This window comes from Acomys minous, assembly GCF_964271855.1.
Source record: "Acomys minous genome assembly, chromosome: 17".
In the NCBI taxonomy this organism is placed as follows: domain Eukaryota; kingdom Metazoa; phylum Chordata; class Mammalia; order Rodentia; family Muridae; genus Acomys; species Acomys minous.
The window spans coordinates 38,902,848-38,923,536 of NC_140500.1; the positions used below are offsets into that span (position 1 = coordinate 38,902,848).

General features: G+C 37.0%; 1 protein-coding gene across 5 annotated transcripts in view; it reads right to left on the reverse strand.

The window, feature by feature from the left end:
• The window catches only part of LOC311588645 (contactin-4), a 980,815-nt gene that overhangs the window by 879,670 nt on the left and 80,456 nt on the right, over nucleotides 1-20,689 (reverse strand). Inside the window, exon 1 of one of the 5 annotated variants that reach the window (XM_084766524.1) lies at nucleotides 12,315-12,334. The exons of the other annotated variants lie outside the window; for them this stretch is intronic. The gene's annotated coding sequence lies outside the window, so the exon portion shown is untranslated. Of the gene's footprint in view, nucleotides 1-12,314; nucleotides 12,335-20,689 lie in introns of those variants that run through there. 5 annotated transcript variants of the gene reach the window in all.

Consider the following 20,689-nt stretch of genomic DNA (forward strand, 5'->3'; position numbering starts at 1 on the left):
GGCAACTGACTCCACAGCCCAGAAAATATCTTTAATCGAATAATAGAAGAAAATCTTCCCAATTTGAAGAAGAAGATGCATACGAGCATACAAGAGGCCTACAGAACACCAAATAGAATAGACCTGAAAAGAAAATCTTCCTGCCACATAATAATAACAACACAAAATAGACAGAACAAAGAAAAATATTAAAAGCGGCAACAGAAAAAGGCCGAGTAACATATGAAGGCAAACCTATCAGAATTACTCCTGACTTCTCAGCAGAGACCATGAAAGCCAGAAGGGCCTGGACAGAGGTTCTGCAAATCCTAAGAGAACACAGATACCAGGCAAAACTACTATATCCAGCAAAATTATCAATAACCATTGACGGAGAAGACAAGATATTCCATGACAAAAACAAATTCAAACAGTACCTAGCCACAAATCCGGCTTTACAGATGTTACTAGAAGGAAAACTCCACCCCAATTGGTCAAACTAAAACCAGAACTACATAGGAAATAGGTAACTATACCATTGCAAAATAACAACCTCACAAGATCTCGAATGTTACAAATACCAAAAATGAAGGGACTTACCAATCACTGGTCATTAATATCTCTCAACGTCAATGGTCTCAATTCTCTAATAAAAAGACACAGACTAATGGAGTGGATGCATAAACATGACCCAAGATTCTTCTGCATTCAAGAAACACATCTCAACCACAAGGACAGACATTGCCTCAGAATAAAAGGTTGGGGAAAAATATTCCAAGCAAATGGTCACAAGAAACAAGCTGGGGTAGTCATTCTAATATCTAATAAAATAGACTTTCAACCAAAATTAATCAAAAGAGATGAGGATGGACACTTCGTACTCGTCAAAGGTAAAGTCAGCCAAGAAGACATCACGATTTTGAACATATATGTTCCGAATACAAGGGCTCCCACATTTGTAAAAGAGTTATTAACAAAGCTTGCCCCACTCATCGATATCCACACATTAACAGTGGAAGACTTCAACACCCCACTTTCACTCAAGGATAGGTCTTTGATTCAAAAACTAAGCCGGGAAATAACCTCATTAACCAATGTCATGAATCAAATGGATCTAACAGATATCTACAGAACTTTCCACCCAAACGCAAAGGAAACCTTTTTCTCAGCACCCATGGAACGTTCTCTAAAATTGATCACATAGTTGGTCATGAAGCAAACCTCAACATGTACAAGAAGATTGAAATAATATCTTGTTTCTTATCAGATCACCATGGTCTAAGGCTGGACTTCAACAACAACAGAAATAACAAAAAGCATACTAACACGTGGAAACTAAACAGCTTTCTACTTAATGACACATGGGTCACGGAAGAAATAAGGGAAGAAATAAAAGACTTCCTGAAACTCAATGAAAATGATGGAACAACATACCCAAATTTGTGGGACACATTGAAAGCAGTGCTAAGAGGAAAATTCATAGCACTAAATGCATTTAAGAAGAAAATGGAATCAACTTAACAACACATCTGGAAGCTCTAGAAAAAAAAGAAGCAGAAACACCCAAGGGGAGTAGATGCCTAGAAATAATCAAACTCAGGGCTGAAATCAATAAATTAGAAACAAAGAGAACAATCCAAAGAATCAACAAAACCAAGAGCTGGTCCTTTGAGAAAATCAACAAGATAGACAAACCGTTAGCCAGTCTAACTAAAAGACAGAGAAACAATATCCAAATTAACAAAATCAGAAATGAAAAGGGAGACATGACAACAGACACCGAAGAAATACAAAGAATTGTAAGAGCCTACTTTAAAGGCATTTATGCCACAAAATTCAAAAATTTAAGGGAAATGGACAAATTTCTTGACCGATTCCATTTGCCAAAATTGAACCAAGACCAGATAAACAAATTAAATAGCCCTATTTTGCCTATAGAAATAGAGGCAACCATTGATAGTCTCCCAACCAAAAAAAGCCCAGGGCCCGATGGTTTCAGCACAGAATTCTACCAGTCCTTCAAAGAGGAGATAATACCGATACTATTCAAGGCATTCCGAAAGATAGAAATGGACAGAATATTACCAAATTCCTTCTATGAGGCCACAGTCACATTGATACCTAAACCTCACAAAGACCCAACAAAAAAAGAATTTCAGACCAATTTCTCTTATGAACAGCAACAGGCTGGTTGATCAGTGGAATCGAATCGAAAACCCAGATATGAATCCACACACATATGGTCACTTGATTTTCGACAAAGAAGCCAAATCCATTCGATGGAAAAGGGATAGCATCTTCAACAAATGGTGCTGGTCTAACTGGATGTCTATGTGTAAAAAAATGCAACTGGACCCATATTTGTCACCTTGTACAAAACTCAAATTCAAGTGGATTAAAGACCTCAACATAAAACCAGAGACACTAAGTCACTTAGAAGAAAAAGTGAGAATCATGGGAGAATGGCAAAGTAGAAGGATCCAGAGGGTCCTAGAAGCCTACAAGTAGAACAGTATGATAGGCAGATGTGGGAATAGGGGTCCCGCTCAAACTAAGGCACCAGCCAAGGACAATACAGGCGGTAAACCTTAAACCCCTACCCAGATCTAGACAATGGACAGAACACTCTCCACAGTAGAGTGGAGAGTGGGATATTACTTTTTCACATACTCTGGTCCCTCACCTTTGACCATGTCCCCTAGAGGGGGAGACCTGGTGGCACTCAGAGGAAGGACAGCAGGTTACCAAGAAGAGACTTGATACCCTATGAACATATACAGGGGGAGGTAATCCCCCTCAGGAACAGTCATAGGGGAAGGGAATAAGGGGAAAATGGGAGGGAGGGAAGAATGGGAGAATATAAGGGATGGGATAACCATTGAGATGTAACAAGAATAAATTAATAAAGGAGAAGAAAATAAAGGACAGAAAAAGAAAAAAGAAAAAAAGAAAAACTTTACTTACCAAGAAAGTGGGTCAGAGGAGAGAATATCCTATTGAGACTTTATGGAAGAGTAGCATGGAAGAATGGGGAAATAGTAGGACCCATAGGGTCCTGGAAACCTACAAGAAGAACTTTATGACAGGCAGATCTGGGTCCTGGGGTCCTCCTCAAACTAAGGCACCAGCCAAGGAGAATATAGGCAGTAAACTTTGAACCCCTACCAAGACCTAGCCAACGAACATGATGTTCTCCACCGTTGAGTGGAGAGAGAGATCTGACTCTCACACGAACTCTGGTGCCCCTTTTCTGACCACGTTCCCTGGATGGGGAGGCCCGACGGCACTCAGAGGAAGGATAGCAAATTACCAAGAAGAGACTCGATATTCTAAGAGCATATATAGGGGGAGGAGGTCTCCCTCAATCACAGACATAGGTGAGGGGAGAAGGGGGGAAGTGGGAGGGAGGGAAGAATGGGAGGAAACAGGGGAAGGGCTAGCAATCGAGATGTAATATGAATAAATTAATAAAAAATGTAATAAAAAAGAAACAAATTTTATTCCACTTATTCTTGAAAGTATATACATGAAAAATCATGAACGTTAACCGCTTCTATGTATTTGCAAGAATTCACCAGGGCTTTTTATGAAATACAGCAATGAACAACCACAAAACTGTAAATATAGTTTATTACATGGTTTAGCATTACACTTAATAAATTATTACTTCAATTACATAATGAAACTTTGACAATACAAATTTAGAATACATGAACATTTCTCATGTTGATGTATACACACACATCTGTGTACATATATACATATATAAATTTGTATATTTATATATGCATATATATACACACTTACACATATACATATGCACATACACATACCTAGGAAATACAGAGAAAAATGTGGAATAACCAACTTTGTTACTATGACTAATACTTATGTGTTAGTTTTTATCAATTCCATAAAGGATTAATATTTTACTTATTCACTTCTACCAAAGTGCCACTGTTGATCTAATTTGGACAAAGGCATTAATTGGGTGAAAAATCCTCTGAACTGAACTTTCCAGGGGCTGCAGGCAATGTGCTTTGATATGATCTGCCTGTGGGAATGAAAGGTTAGCTAACTCTGTGTCTCATAGTATTGTGCATATTAGGATGTATTCCTATTATGAAGATAACAGAGCTTCCCCAAGCAGACCAAGAGTACACATATTAGCCTTCTCTATGACTCAAAATATGTTTGCCAAAACCTAGGTTAAACTCATGGCGCTCTTTTTTGCTTATTTTGCCTATTTTCTTAAGATGTACTCATTTTTCTCATAATTACAATAGAAAGAGAAGTATTAATAACAGAGACAGGAATTATTTGGATTTTACTCATACAAATCACTATGCTCCCCCAATATCAGTTCTCAGAATGCAATTATAGCACATAGCAAGATATTCTACATACAGTGTTAATCAATGAGATAGGCAGGAAAAATACACACCTTCTGTGGAAGAAAAGAACATGAATTCTTTTATAAAAATTCAGTACAAATCATTCTATTTTCCACATCAGAAAATATTAAATATAAGAATACAATAAATAATTCATGCCCCCTGAGTCCCAGGCAGAAAATCATTAACCTGAAGCATAAGACATTATGTGCATAAAATAAAAACCACTAAAATAATTTTAGCTATTAAAATGGTAAGAATTATAACTCAAAAGAAAGTCACTAAACACTATAATCAAGACTTTAATCAATGATGAATCATTATGACGTATGTCTACTAGTTACAGCTGAGAAGTTGAAGGGGATGTGAGTTGGGGAAGGTGACAAAACTGAGTGTTTCATAAATCAAATGCCTTGCATATAGTTGAACAGTTACTAAGCAACCCCTATAATTCATAATTACATAAAAGTGAATAGCAACATATAGGAAGACCCACGTGTATATATTTCATTACTGAGAAGTGATTGTTAAAAAATACACGATAATTTCCACATCAAATAATCACTTACGAAAGAGAAAGAAGCAGTTCTCTGGGGGGTTAGTAGATTACATCTGAAGGGCACACTTACTACTGTCCAGCTATGTGACCTTGGGTAAATTATCCAAACTTCTCCAAGTCTTAGATTTTTCATAGCTTTCATAATAAAAGGAATATACCATCTGTGACACTAAGCACTGGTAGATGGGCTACACAAAAATCCATCAGTTTGAGACTTGGAAGCATCTAGTCTCTGTAATGAAGTCTCAGGGAAGATCCTAACAATTTCATGATGTTTTAAATCCACTCTCCAAGTCCACTCTTCCCATTTTAACATCCTGGCCTCTAACGCAAGGTAAATGGTTACCCTGAGGCTACAACAGGTAATTAGCAAGGAGCCTGAAATTAGAACAAAGTTTATGACTCACACCCCTATGGATCTCTCTCCTAACTTGTAGACAATCACACATTAAACAAATGATCTTGCCATTTTGTAAGGACTAGAGGGCTTGAAGTTGGGGAGCCCTAAAGTTAAACACATTGTCTTTAACCAGAAAGGGTCTCAGCTCTATGTTTTCTTAAAAGTGAAGAGCTGCTTAACGATTACCAAAGATGGAAAAAGAAACAAATTCTCTTTGAAAGGATGTAGGGGCGATATTTTCTTCAAAAGGCAAGAGAAAGGGCTGCAGGGATGTCTTTGTATAGCTAGAGATTCTGATAGGTAATTATAAAATGTTATTGTCCAAGTTGGTGAATATTATGAGTGGACTTACTCTAAGATTTAAATATCTCCCCATTTGTTTTCTTTTTTAAGTTTTCAAATACAAAATAACTTGAGAAGTACTCAGTAAGGAAGATACCAAGGAATATCTTTTAAATCAAGCTAATCATCTATTATGGGAGTTTCCATATTTTTTCACAAATATAGCTCACAGTCTATCTGTGATCATATAAAATACCTAGAGCAGGAAAGAAAGTCTGCATTTTTAACTGGGGAAGGTTAGCTACAGAAGAAAAAAGAAATGTTTTTCATCAGCACCACATGTTAACAGAAGAATTCTCGAGGCTTTGTACTGTGAGGTCACCTCCTAACACTTCATTCTTACACATGTCTAACTGCCTGCTGCACCCAGCCATCAATCATTCATTCTAAGAGAGCAGCTCCTTCGAAAAGAAGAAAAGGAAAGGAAAAGAAGGAAGAAAAAAAGAAAGAAATGAATCTCTTGAAAACTGCTTATTTTTAGCCACACTTTGACAAATGTTTAAATAGTCAATACCAGGAAAAGAAAGTACCTGGATGCAATTAACATCTTTGCTAATTCTCTGTATTTTTGGTTCTGCGTTTTGAATTCTCCGCTTGTTTATTCGAACTGTTGATTAAGTGATTCCTTGGAGCTAATGTATGCATTCACGTAGCCATTGATTACTTCAAATGACTGCCTTGAATATTTACTGCTGGTTAAATATTTTAAACTTCTGCCAACATTATCTTGTATCCAATTAGGACTCATTGAGATGGGATTTTTTTTTTCAGCCACTCGTTCATTGTAGGTACTATTCTTGAGTTAATTACAGAATAGGTTTATTCCTGGTTCCTCTCATTTTGAGGCCTAATTTTCCTGAGGGCAAATGTGCGGGTCCTATGGGAGGTTCTCAAGAAGGGCTTGGTGCAGAGGACAGTGCTAGGCAAGCCTACAGCAACAGACATGGAAGGAATCGAGGATGCCCTTCTCTCTTCATGCCTCTGCTCGCTCTCCAGGTTCTTTAATTAGCTCCCTTGGCATTTCTCAGAGAAAATAGGTGGCACGATCCACAAAAGTCTCACGTTCTGCCACCCACAACTGTTTCTTAAAAAAAATAACAGTTTATTTTAAAGCTTGTTTCTTGAAAATTTCATAATCAGACTGAAACACAATTTAAAATAATGTTTGTAGTTGAATCAAATGAAATCTTAAAAGAATTATTTTTAAGCTCTTTTTTTTTTGTATCTTTGCTAAAGCACAATGTGATTATTGGCCTACTAACAGAAGTAGAATTCAGAATGTGCTACGTGGGTTCAGCATTATGACCAAGGTGATGTTTTTGGTAACTCAAGTGTAGAAATGGATTACCTTTGTACAAAAAAAAAACCCTCCAGTGATACCCTGTGCCTGCAAGGCTTACCCTCCTGTTTTACAATATATAGCTTACTCTGCTTTTTACATTTCCTGTAAGGAGGTATTTCAGAGACGAAATGATAACAACAGTTGATGTTACAAGCCTTGTCGAGGGGGCCCTTCTGCATGATACCAGATACCCAGCAGTACACCTACACATTTGATGCTAGTGACAGTGGCTGTGATAGATACATGTTTGTAACAATTTCAACATGTCTGTGTTTCTCTCTGGACAAAGTACCCAAGGTTTGAACTGAAAGTTCCTAACAGTAGAGAACTAGCGATTTACCTATAACCTTGAATTCTGTTGCCTCAACTCCAGGAATGCTTAAGGAATTCTCAATGGCACAAAGACTTTGATTTTGAATCTTTACTTAAAATCTCAAAAACATCAGTAAGTCTCCATCTTCTCCCTTAAAATACTCCAAAAAAATCTATCCATTCCCTTTCATATTTATCAGTACCTTGACCAACAAACTGCCTGTTTCCTACAAGAGCATGATGACTTCCTGCCTAGGATCCCTATTGTCTCACTACATCACTTTAATCCATTTTCAGCCATTGTCTGAGTAGTATGTTTATAGTAAACCAAATCACAACACTGCATAATTTAGAGCCTCCCTTGCTGTTTCAATGCATTGCAAATAAAATCTAAATAGCTCTTCTTGCTAATTTTTCTGGTATTTCACCCTCACTCAGCACACTAATCACAATGACCTTCACAGTTGCATAGTATGACACATTCAGAGCCAACTTGGAGTGTGTGCATCTGCTGTTCCCATGCTCTGCTTTGAATGTCCTTTCTATGACTTTCACGGCTGATCACTTCAGATCTCAGCTGAACTACCTATATAAAGTCCAACATACATATTTGTTGTTTTCATTCTCTACCTGCTTGTCTTGATCATTACATACTGAGCTCTTCACTGAATTTCTTCTTCATACGATGCAAACTCTGTGAGGACAAAGGTGTTTTATCTCTTGTGTGATTCTATTCATTGCTATATTCCCAGCACATGGAATAATCTGGCCCAAAGGACACACTTAATGTATGTTGAAATAAAATATTAAATTTTAATAACAACTTACTGGATCTATGTTATTTTTTGTAACAAAATACCTGACATAAATTAAAAGAACAGTCTTTATTTGGGGTAGTACTCTCAGACATTTCTGTCCATGTTTGGCTTATTCCATTGCTTCAGATCTGTGGTGATGCAGAGTATCATGGTGGGGAACACATGGTAGACAAAAATCTTTAACTTATGACAGACTAGAGATACAGAGAGAATGACGAAGGACAAAGAAAACCTGGCTTTACGGGGAATGCAGCTCCCCAGGACCCATTACTTCACCTTCTAATGTCTCATTCAGATAGGAACTCTTCAAATGGTTATTCTACTCCTGATGTTTGTGTCCTCATTATTCAATCATGGGGGCTGGTGACTAAGTCACCCACTCGTTAACCTTTTCATGTATAGCTCATATATAAACCACGACAGTGCCACAAGAACCTATATGGAACTTTGACTGTATCACCAAAGTTTAATATTTTTAAGACTACCAATGCATAAAAATATCCAATAGAACAGTATTCCCAAAACTTGACACTAAATAAGATGGAGTATTCATGGTGCAAAAGTTCACAATCTGTGGGAGAGTTATACATATATTTCTATATAAATTGATATGTGATTGTATGAAGGTAGTACGAGTGCACACAGATTACGTATTTATATATTTTTTATACTGTGACACAGGACTAAGCAGTAGGAATGGTAGGGAAGAAAGAGGTAAAGTTGATCCATAGGAACCTTCATAAAAGAGATTAGCTAAACTGCTTTATGGAAATAGAACAGGTTAATATCCACTTCAGTAAACTACAGTTAACAATGTTCTGGCTTTTACGACATGGTTAAAGAGGTCATACATGGTAGTACTAGCTAGGGATAATGACTTAGTTACATTGCTGTGTAATGCCTGTAGGTGTTCTCACATTTCTTGTCCACGGGCAGCTACAGGACCCAGAGGATATTTTCATTAAATGGTATTATACACTTATCCAAACCATTTCCTTGTATGCTTTTCAGAATAAAATTTGTCATCTGCATTGTACATCACCAATATAGCTCAAGGTTGAGATATTAGAACAGACCCTGAATGGCAGGAGGACATAAAACTTGTGTCTTCTGTTCTCATCATAACATAAGAACAAGGATCTGCCACAGTGATGACTGAAACAATAAGAGCTAATTTTCAAATAAGGTTTCAATGGTAAACCTAGTAAATAAATCACTTTGAAAATGAAATTCAAAATGAAGCACGTTAAATCTCCAGTATGCCCTGTACAAGTCCACGCTAATTGTGTGGAGAAATTAATGGTAAAGGAAAGGCATTTTCTTTCTTTGTACTAAAATTTCCTTCCTTACTAGTTCTATGCCAGTTCAGCACTCCAAGGTTATTTATAAATTAGGATATTTGAAATGAAAATTTGGGGATACCTTAATTAGGCAAAGCCTACTCTGGTTTGGCTATGATCCATCTCTGAGTGCTTCCTCCACCATGACTAAAATTACTATGGACATTGCTAAAAATCACCATGATATTACACATTTACAGTCTGCATGGATGGATTATAAAATAGCATACCACAGACTTGTGAAACAACATCAGTCTGAATCTGATCTGTAATTCAACTCAAACATTAAAAACAACTCATCATCAAAAGCACTGTTTTATTGCTATGAAGTGAGAGTAAATACATTTCAAATGATAAAATGGAGAGCAACTGAGTTAATAGAGAAAGCCTAAATTATTCTAAATCTACAAAGAGCATCATTAGGAAAACAGATACATCTTCCCTGTATGACAGTCTTGGAGATTTATGGTTCAGAACAAATTTGTCACTAATCAGCAATCCCATGCAGTGAAACTGAAATGTCTACCAAACTGTTCTGCCATACTCCCAAGTAAATTCACACTTTGTTGGAAATATGCTATTTTTAAAAGTAAGAACCTATCAGCTGCCATCTCTTTAGAAGAATGACATTCTTTATTCAAATCAGAGCTACAAAGGAAAGAATCTTATATCATAATCTTGGGAATTCAAGTCTAGATCTGACCCTTATGGAGACAAAATTATCAGGAGATGATGATCAAACCTCTTGGTCAATATCTTATTATTATAACCCAAACAAAATAACCATTCTCTAACAATATTGTTTCTGAAGATTATCATCAATAAGACATGTGGGTACAGATCCACCATCCTGACATAAAAGGCACACTAATAAAAGGACCAAGTAGAATAATTTATATATGCTGTCTCTTGTTTCTTTTTTCTGATCTATCAAGGAATGGCTTAGAAAACAGTAAAACAATGAAAAAAGAAGTCAAAGAAGTCGTTATGGCAACAATTTAAAACTGGGTCATTACCTTTGTTTCATACACAGAGCAGTCCAGTTAGGCAGAATACACTTAAAAATACTTAAGTATTAAAGGTTCTAGGGAGAGATGGGTTGAGGTATTTATGCTAAACTCTAAGGTTCTTTTAAAGTCGCTATAATTTAAGGGGAGGAAATGCCTCACTTCTCTTGTGGGAGAGATTTACATCCAAGTGTCATTTACAAAAATGAGGAAAGATTGCTGAACGTAAAGACAAGATCAGTTCACAGAAAACATACCACACCCAACTGTGCAGGAAGACCATAAGGAGAGCATTTTCCTTTTTATCGTAAAATGGTTGACTGACAAAAATAACTCAAGTATAACAAGATGTCAAATAAGTAGAATTACAGAAGTTCAGTAACTTTCATTTTGACTATAAAAATGAAATAATGAAACAAAGAAGTAACATAATAATGAATGAAGAAAAAATACGGGTTCCGTTGAGTCTATTCACCATCCTGTGGATCACAGTGCAGCCTATGCTTTCTAAGGGTCTTGATATTTTAAAGTACCTAGTGGAAGATAGGTTTCATGGTAGAGTTCACACACAAACAAAATTATCAGGATAGCTATGCAAATTCCCTTCTGATATCAATTTATTCTCTCTATCTATAGACCTTTGCACACATTCTGATGACCAGTCCCCAGTACCCCACCCCACACCAAAGAATCGTACAAAAGCCAATCACTCCCAAAATAAGAGAGGTGAGTTATAGCTCATTTTCTTTATAGTGTATACTTAGAGATGATATGTAAGATGGCCTAAGTTAGGCTTTTTTGTAGGTTGATTAAATGTAGATAATATTGATTACAGAGCCTGTGGAAACCTTTTGATTCCCCTATCATCTCTAGAATTTTGAATTAAATGAATCAAACACCTGCAAGTGCGTATTTAAATATAACATATAATGCCAAAGTGTTTACTCAAAATTCGGAGGCAAGATCCTAATTTTATTCCCTTAAAATTAAAGAATACATCTCTAGAGCTTTTGTTTTCTAACAGAAATAAGTTGCTTAAGGATACTGTTCAGGGTTGTTTAAGACAAACTCAGTCTTAATCAATTGTCACTATCATGTTTATCTTAAAATATGCAGAAGCCATCCAATCATGTGGAAAGGAACTGTGCACAAGCTGGATACCCACAATCCCCAGCACAGTACTATGGTATTTTTATTCTAGAGAGTTAATAAACATCGTGAGGCGTCTGTTACTTCCTTTTGTAGATACCAAAGCTTTAAAAAAAAAAAAAAGAAAGCAGGCTGGAACATTACCTATCAGAAAAGCGTTTTGAAATATTTGGGAGAAAGATACCGCACATTTCAAAAAATATAATCTCGGAATCCTGTTTAGGAGTATATACACAAAAGAACAGTAATCAGGGGTTTTGAAAGGAAGTCAGACCTCGTGCAGTCATTGTAGCACTATGACCCGCATTACAGAATCATACTAGGCATTCTAAAATGGATGCATGGGTATAAAAGCACGGACTAAGTTCACTGAATATCTGGAAATGGTATGGGCTTTATTTTCCTTCAGTGGACCAAAGGTCTCTGGGAGCTTTCAGTCCTCTACCTTTCCAAACTATCTGAGGGCCCCTTGCCCTTTGCATTTAACTGACATGTCTCTGTTCTTCTCCATCCATCCTAAAGTACTAGATTATAGAGAGGAGATAAGTTAATCACATGTTCTCAACTTTAAAATGTGCTCAGACAACAATAGAGAGCCGGCATCATAGCATCCAAAACACTCTATGCAGGTGCAATCTAAAATAAACCATAAGGAACATCTCAATGGACAACCTTATGTGGGCTCACATCGACTTCTGACAATATAGAAGCGCCAAGGAATCAAGGATCTCAACAGGAATGCAACAAAGTATCCAAGTAGATTCTCTTTACAATGTCTAAAAAAAAAAAAACAAATTAAGCTAAGAGATGACCTTGATATAAAACAACATACCAAACGAGGAAAGCTATCTAGCCAATGAAATCTCACAAGGTTTATGCTTGAAGCAGATAAAGTGATTTCATAAGTCACTCAGTGAATTTTCAAGTGGCTCAAGGGAAAAAAATTATACAGGGAGTTTCCAGGAAACACCCACAATACAAATTTAAAAACAAGAGTGATGCAGATCAATGTAGCTGTGTTCTGTGATAGTGAGTGATCTTCAGGCACAGGATGTTGGGCATCAGGTCCTTCTAAGAAGCCCCTGACCTTCAAGGAAACCAGCCACATGGGATACTTGCAAGCATGAACCTGAGGACCTACAGGGAATTTTGTTTCCTTAACCTAGAAATCACATCGGTGCTCCAAATATCCTAAATAGCCTATTGTTTTTCAAATGTTTTAAAATCCATAAAACAATATTTTTATATGAGAGAAATCTCACTTTCAGTTGTCTAGCATTTCTGTATCCCAGTTCATACTCAAGAGCAGAACTGAAAGGGAAGAAGACATATTGCTCAAACCCACTCCAAAGGAGCAAGGTAAAAGGCAAGAGGTCATACTGCACAGACAAGGGCCCTTAGTCAGGCCAATATCAGCCACTCACACACAAGAGGAAGTCCAGACCTTCTCATAGTATAGTTCAACTGTGCACCAGAGGCTAACAATATAGTAATAGCAGACCATGAGCCCAGGGATTGAGAATGACATCTGGGTGATGGAGATATGGTTCAGTGGTTTAGAGACTGGCTGCTATTTCTAGGGAGCTTTTATCCACTCTCAGCACCCACATGGCAGTTCAGAACTTTCTGCAATATCAGGCCAAAGGGATCCAACACCCTCTTCTGGCCTCTGTGGTTACAAGGTACACAAAAGCACTGTAGTGACATGGGACACAAAAATACATGCTAGCAGAACACGGATCCACATAAAATACTTTTTTAAAAGGAAAGATAATTTTTTTCTCAGGAGGCTTAAGCCACATCACAACCATAATTCGAAAAGCATGAATAGAAGGGGTGATGTTAGGGCTCCTTTCAAGATTAAATGGAATTTACTTAGTACAGAGGGTACAGTTAATCCTGTGCAGTCTAGTTCTTTAATTAATCATCCAATTTATAAAGCAAGACACTCTAAGAACTAATGGCTTTAATTCTTTTAAGAATTCAATGGGAAACTTGATGGTTCCAGGACTTTAACAGACAAAAAAAAATACCTAGTATCATGACTGGAACTTCAAGCTATTTAAACATCAGACTCTAAAGATTCTCCTTCTCAGTTTGAGTTCAGAACAGTGGTACAACGTCAGCATCAGTCTCTCCTAACTGCCCAAAGTATTTAATGACTAATATAACTTGCTAGGGGCTTTTGGCCACATCCCTACAGCACACCCAGGAGATACATGGCATACTTAGCTTTATGTGATGACTTAGAGAGTAAGACAAGCAGTCTGGAGCTGGAGGGGTAAGGATCACGAATGTTTCCGGATACACAAAGTATCTAGAATACTCACTCAGAACTAAGTGAAGAAAGCAAGAACTCAAATGCTTAAGGATGGTCCTAGCTACTGTCAGTTGGACACGCTTGAGGCCACCTGAGAAAGGAATTGCCACGATTTCTGCTTCAAGTGGTTGCTGGAATTTCTGCCCTGACTTTCCTTAATGATGGACTGTAAGATGAAATAAAAACAGTTCTTTCCCTGAGTTTATTTTGGCCAAAGTACTTTTAGCACAGTAACAGAATTGAAAGTAAAAGGATGGACACTATGTGAGTGAGAGGGAAGTAGCAACCTTTAAGAAGTCAAGAGCAGAGAGATGCTTGTGAATAAGAGGCCCTCTTGTATGTCCCAAACTGGACATTTGTCTTGGAGGATTCTTTCAAAGAGGAAAGGGAGAATCTAAGAATGTCTCCCGCAGAACCACTAAGTATCAGGCTCCGAGCAGAGCCTGAGTCACAATCAAATCAAAACTCCCTTTGAGCAGTAGGGGCACGGAGGGCAAGAACATAATCAACTGAATTATGAATGTCATCCCAGGCAGTTTTCAGCTGGATAATCCTACTGTAACAAAATACCAAAGTTCAGGTCATTCACAAATGCAAAACCTTTCAACATGGTTCTAGAAATTGAAATAACTAAATTCTAGGCTTCAGCGGGTTTGGTGTCTGCGGATGATTATTCTCTGCTTCCAGTGTGGATTTTGATTGCTGTCTCTTCACATAGCAGGAAGGATAGAAGCTATGAATTAGCCCCGCAAGCTGTCATACCAGGCACTAACCAATACATGAGGGGACAGCACTTATAGACAGCCATTTCTTAAAGGGCCAGTCTCCTAATATTGTTCCACTGTGGATTGTTTCCACTTGAATTGCAGTGAGAGAACACAAACATTCAGACTATAGCACCAAGCATTCATACAGGAAAAGATGGCCTACAAACACCAAGGGAGTCACCTCTAAGTTATTCTTATTTCCTACTTCCCAATTATTCTGTGTCCCCAATCAGGACTGACAGCAGCTGCTTAAGATCCCAGACATGACAATTCCCTGTCTCCCATCACTTCTCAGAAGAAAGTATAATTTCAGAAGAGTAACAATTTCAGCCCATGCCGATAAAAAAGTATCCCTAGAATGCCCTCTAAAGATGACACTCTGTTTCCATGCATATTTTTTTTTCTTTTAATGAAAAGTCCACACTGTTTGTTTTCAAATCTTGGATGGCATAAGTTACGCTCCATCTCAAATATGAAATCCTATGAAAGACCATGATTAGATAACCCTTACTGTTGGCTCTGTTTCTTAACAATTAAACTTTATTATGCAACCCAACTAGTTTACACAAGAAGGAAAAAAGGTTAAAGGGACAAAAGAGTGAACCTTACAGTATCCGTTCCACGGGACGGGGTTCTTAGGTGTCTCTCTTGCCCGTGTGCTGGTCCGGCCTGTTCGCTGCTCCCCAAGCACTCAAAACTGGGCTGAACTTGTTGACCTTACTTTGAATTATATACCATTTAGCTACGCAGTACAGCCCTCCTCAATAGGGTGAAAAGGACAAGCACACAGATTGCTGTTGATTCTCATCTAACAGCGAACAGATCTGTATAACCTGGCTCTTATTTGACGGAGCACCTAATGGTAACATGGTAGAAAGTTCTTATCATTTCTGACAGCAAGGATTATTTATCCAACCCAAAACTGGGCTCAAACAAAAAAGAGAGGAAGTAGGTGGGAAATAAAATTCAACTCAGTCAAGCCAAGCAAAACGCCATTGGTGCTACCAATTCTCCTTCAGGAACTGAGAAAACATACTTGAACTCAACTTTGCATTGAAGTACAGTCCTCTGATGACAAAACTTGCATGGATCTGTCTGTTAAATCCCTTGGTGTCTTATTATAAGCCTGCTAAAATTGTTAGACAATAATTGCTTTTGAAATGGTAAAATAGCGTTGTGTTGGATGGTAACAGTTGGTAAAGTGTTTCCCTTGCAAACATAAGGGATATGAGGTCTATCACCAGAACCTATCTAAAACTCTGGGTATGATGGGGAAATACTTTTAATTTCAGAGAGCATCTTTCATGCCTGGCCACCGTAAGGAGCTCCAGGTCACTGAAGGACCTTATTTAAAACAACAAAGAAAAAGCAAATGATGCTAATGCCACATGAATGGCATCTGTGTTTGCCTGCTTGCCTCTAAACAAACAGATGTGCACCAATATAAGCATGCATTTTCTCACTCACTCACACACACACACATACATAATGCCCAGGAGAATCGTGTCTGCCATACACATCTAATACTACCTCCGCCATTTCTTTTTCTCAGAATGAATGGGAAGTTCCAACTCTTTCTTGCTTTCAGGTAGGCTTTGAATACCAACTAAAGGAGTCTCTAAAGATCTGTGTGCACAACCTTAGCTACCTTAATTGAGAATTCTTCTTTAAAGAAGACATGAATTTCAACTAAAATTTTATTTTCTTGCCATATGTATATAGCCCTTTTATCATGTCATTTTTATGCTCAAGTTTTCAGTATTTGTGAACACCAAAAGCAGATTCAATGTAATTTAAAACAAAGAAGAAAGCACCTGCTGTTAGGAGCAGTCATTTTAAGTTGAACACAATCATTCAGGAGGAAACAAAATATACATGCTGGGCTTGTGGCTTTATCTTAAAAATGCCAGTTCCGAAAAAGACAAAACAAACTTATGAAAAAGCTTTTTCTTAGAAAACACCCCGTGCTACCAACAACTGGATTATATGAAGACATATTGTTTTCTATTAATGCTGCAATGCTTTACATATTTAATAAGTTTTTAGCCAATTGAATCATAATGACAGGCATTAGAAATTTATTAGTTAATAGTAAAAAGTTATAATGTAGGATCATACATTTTATAACAAAATAAACCAGCAATAGCTAACATATCCATAAACATTGTTGGGAACAGTGGACTTACATCTCAGTTAAGTTAGGATTTCTTATTTAGTATCTTGACTTTAAAGACATGGAAAGTAAGGAAAGGAGACAAAGGAGCAGAGAAAGACAAGACAGCAGAGGGAAAGGGAAAGGACTGGGAAGCATGTTGAGTAGGGAATGAATCTATGAACAGTTTGTAAGTAAGGGTCCACCTGCAAATGACCAGCACTGGCCATATCCTAAAACAGAGTTACCTAGGATACCTGCTTGGAATCCTAACCTCCATTCTATTTACAACCAAGTGTTGCAATGTTAGAGAATATCAAATTATTGATGATAAAGCTGCAATTTGATAGATCCTTTCTTCTCTCAATATTGTCTTCTCAAAAATCCATATTGTTCCAATGGCTTTGCTCAGTTTGACAGCCATCCCAATGCTTTGCCTGGAGAAATGTACCAGGCATAGAGAGATACAATTGACAAGATACTCAAACTGTTGCTACTTCTGTTTTCCTGGACTGTTAATTCATATTTGCTTCCCATCACATTTGCCTCCATCACCTTCCCAGTTTATGATCAACAATGCTTTCTTCATGAATGTCAAAGAAAGGAGTCTATGGCTTAATCATGCAAGACAAGCATTCAACTACAAAACTAGACTCCACCCCAGAAACATCATTTTAATAGTCTTATTAAAAGGAATTGGAATTTGTAAAGAGATTGGAAGTTATTCATTGGTGTGAAAAGAAACTTTAGCTTTTAAGCACTAGTTAATAACCCATCCAGCTGAGAATCTTTCCAAAGGCATCAGAGTTACAGTCTAGGATGGGCCATCTGCTTAGGCATCAAAAGACCTGTAGTCCCACTCAAAGTACAATGAACAAATGACAACTAGTTTCACCTATGATTAATCACAATGCCTTGTGTACAACACATTATACTATGCACATATTGAGAATTTCCCATAAGGCATCTCTCTTTATCCACTCTCTAGGTATACATTGGCTAATAGTCCTATGACATTTGAGTACTTCTGAAAGCCTTGTAAAGCAAGGTTTATAATTATCACCTAAGAAATTATTCACAAAGTGATGAATATCACTTTTAGCATCTGATTTTAACCAAATTAGGGAATATAAAATCATTAATAATGCATCAATCACTTTAAATTGAAAATATTTTATAACTTAGCTATGATAATCACTCAAAGCTTTTTGCAATAAAATGTCGTGCTAGCATCATACAATGGATGTTTTCTCAAGCTCTTTTCAGGCTGAACCACTTTTTTTAGAAGATAAAGTACATTCTGATGATAAACTATAAGTGTATTTTCTAGAGAAATGCCTGCAATAAGATGTTAAACACTGAAAGCCTACCCTAATCATGAGGAGTAAGCAGATGGCTAGACAATATTTGACACATGACTTATCTGTCAGTGTGCATAGTCACGTACTGAATTCACTCAGGGTTTGACCTTGATTGTCTTATAGACTCTGTCAATCACAGTGGCATGTGATTCTTCAAGCCAAGGTAAATTTCCTCTGTAACTACAATCAGATGGTTGCTAAGGCACTGCTGTCAGTCACTGAGTTATTCCCAGTGGTAGGCTTTCCCCAAGTATGAACAAGAGTCAACAAACTCCCAGATAAAAGCCACTCCAGGACAGTTTGTGCTGTATTTAAGATTACTGTGCTACATCTAACTATGAGGAGAGAATTGAAGGAGGCTGTGGGTTGAGAAATGTAATTGAATGAATGAAGTAAGTCAAGGCTTTCCCTAAAAGTAAGTCTCTTTAATTTTAGTCTAAACTAATTGCACAATACTTAACAAAGTCACTCAAAATCATCTTACTAGACTCATTAGTGAGACAAAAAATGCAGAGTGTTCATTTAAAAGACCTATTTTTTGAATTATCTGTGTTGTGGACAATGCATGTGTGTGTTGTGGACAATGCATGTGTGTGTTGTGGTGGGGGTAGTTTCTTGTAAGGTAAGGTGCCTATAGAGGTCATAGGCATCAGAATCCACAGCACTATAGTTACAGGAGGTTAGGATCCACCTTGCTCAGCCCTCTACTAGAATAGTAGCCACTTTTAACTATTGAGTTACCCTCTAGTGCAGAAAGGCACATTTGGCATCATGCAACACAATCTATTGTCACACGCATTTGATTTCACAAATTTAGATTCCAAATCTACTCTTTCCGACAAGAAGGCCAAATTTCCTAAGATTCATTTACTAACACAAAATGAAACTATGCAAACATATCTTGCTGGGTTACCATGAATATATATTTACATAAAAATATTGGTAGCATCCAATAAGATCTAATAGATATGTTCATAAATGTTATTTTCATTTAATCTCCTAGCAAATATATTATAGAACTTTGGTATTGATATACTAGTTGTGTTTTAATCAGATTAAGGAATACAAACTCCTTGGAGAAGAGCACAACCACAGAGAAAACTGTGTCTTACTTCACCACAACATATAGTCAACGCAGCTGCATCAAATAAGTCAATGCATAAAGCTATGTCTGGGTACTACCCATGGAAAATATGGTTATCTAAATTGAGATGTTACTCAAGTAAAAAGGGTACCACATTTTTAATGTACATTACCACAATGACAATAAAATATTCTACAAATAAGTTTTATAGTGAGTAACAGTGTTAAATAAAATGAACTGTTAATTTAGTATTGCTTGTATTTTTGCTATTTTTATACTTATCTTTTTATGACTTATGTATGCACTTAGTCACATAGGCCAGATTCCCTGATGCCAGTGTTACAGGGAGTCATGGGCACTAGGAAGAAAAATTCTGAAGTCCTCTGTTAAAAGGCCACAGAGCCACCTCTCCAACTCCTCTTACATCTCTCTCTCTCTCTCTCTCTCTCTCTCTCTCTCTCTCTCTCTCTCTCTCTCTCTCTCTGTCTCTCTGTCTCTCTCTCTTGTGTGTGTATGTGTGTGTGTGTGTCTGTTTGTCTGTCTGTTTGTCTGTCTGGGTGTGTCTGGATGTATGTGTGTGAATGCTTCTGTGTCTTAAATATGTGGGTTTTAAGATGACTAATAAAATATACATATTTGCCTATTTGCCTCAGTTAACATTCTGGAAAACAGCACGGTAGAACAAATATCTTTGTTCTACAAAGAATTTCTCAACAAAAACTTATAGGAAATATTTTTGAAACTGTACACGTATTCCATCCCTCTTAAATTATAGCCCTTTGAAATTAACACACCTATACAGTAGAGGCAGGTTGATGTTAAAAGTTTTGAGGAGAGGATGTTATGGGGATAAAGATCAATGTCAAATTGCAAATGGTGGTGATGGATATGAAAAACACATTGTCCTCAATGACATTCATAGTGTACACTCTTAATAGGGTAATATTTTCTGTGATAGATACCACAGGGAAAGCACTCATCCATGCTGGAAGTTGGAGTTTATTATCTCAACTTCATTCAAAGGATAAGGAATTATACTAATAAAATCTGTTTCCCCTCTCCTTAGTGATTCATTTTTTATGGGATATTATAGGAATGTCACATAGTCAGGTATACATTATCCAAAGAAGACAAGACCAGGGAGCAATTTTCCTTATTTTTTTTTTTTAAAATTACATGGATAATTTTTATTTGACCAGAAATATTTTAATCATGTGAGCACTTAATAAGGTACAGATAATTATGTGCAATTACATGATAATTACTCTTGATGTAATTATCATTCCAGTTCAGCTTTGATAGAGATAATCAGATGGTTACTGGTGAACTGCAAATTAATTGATAACAGGACATTTATAATTGC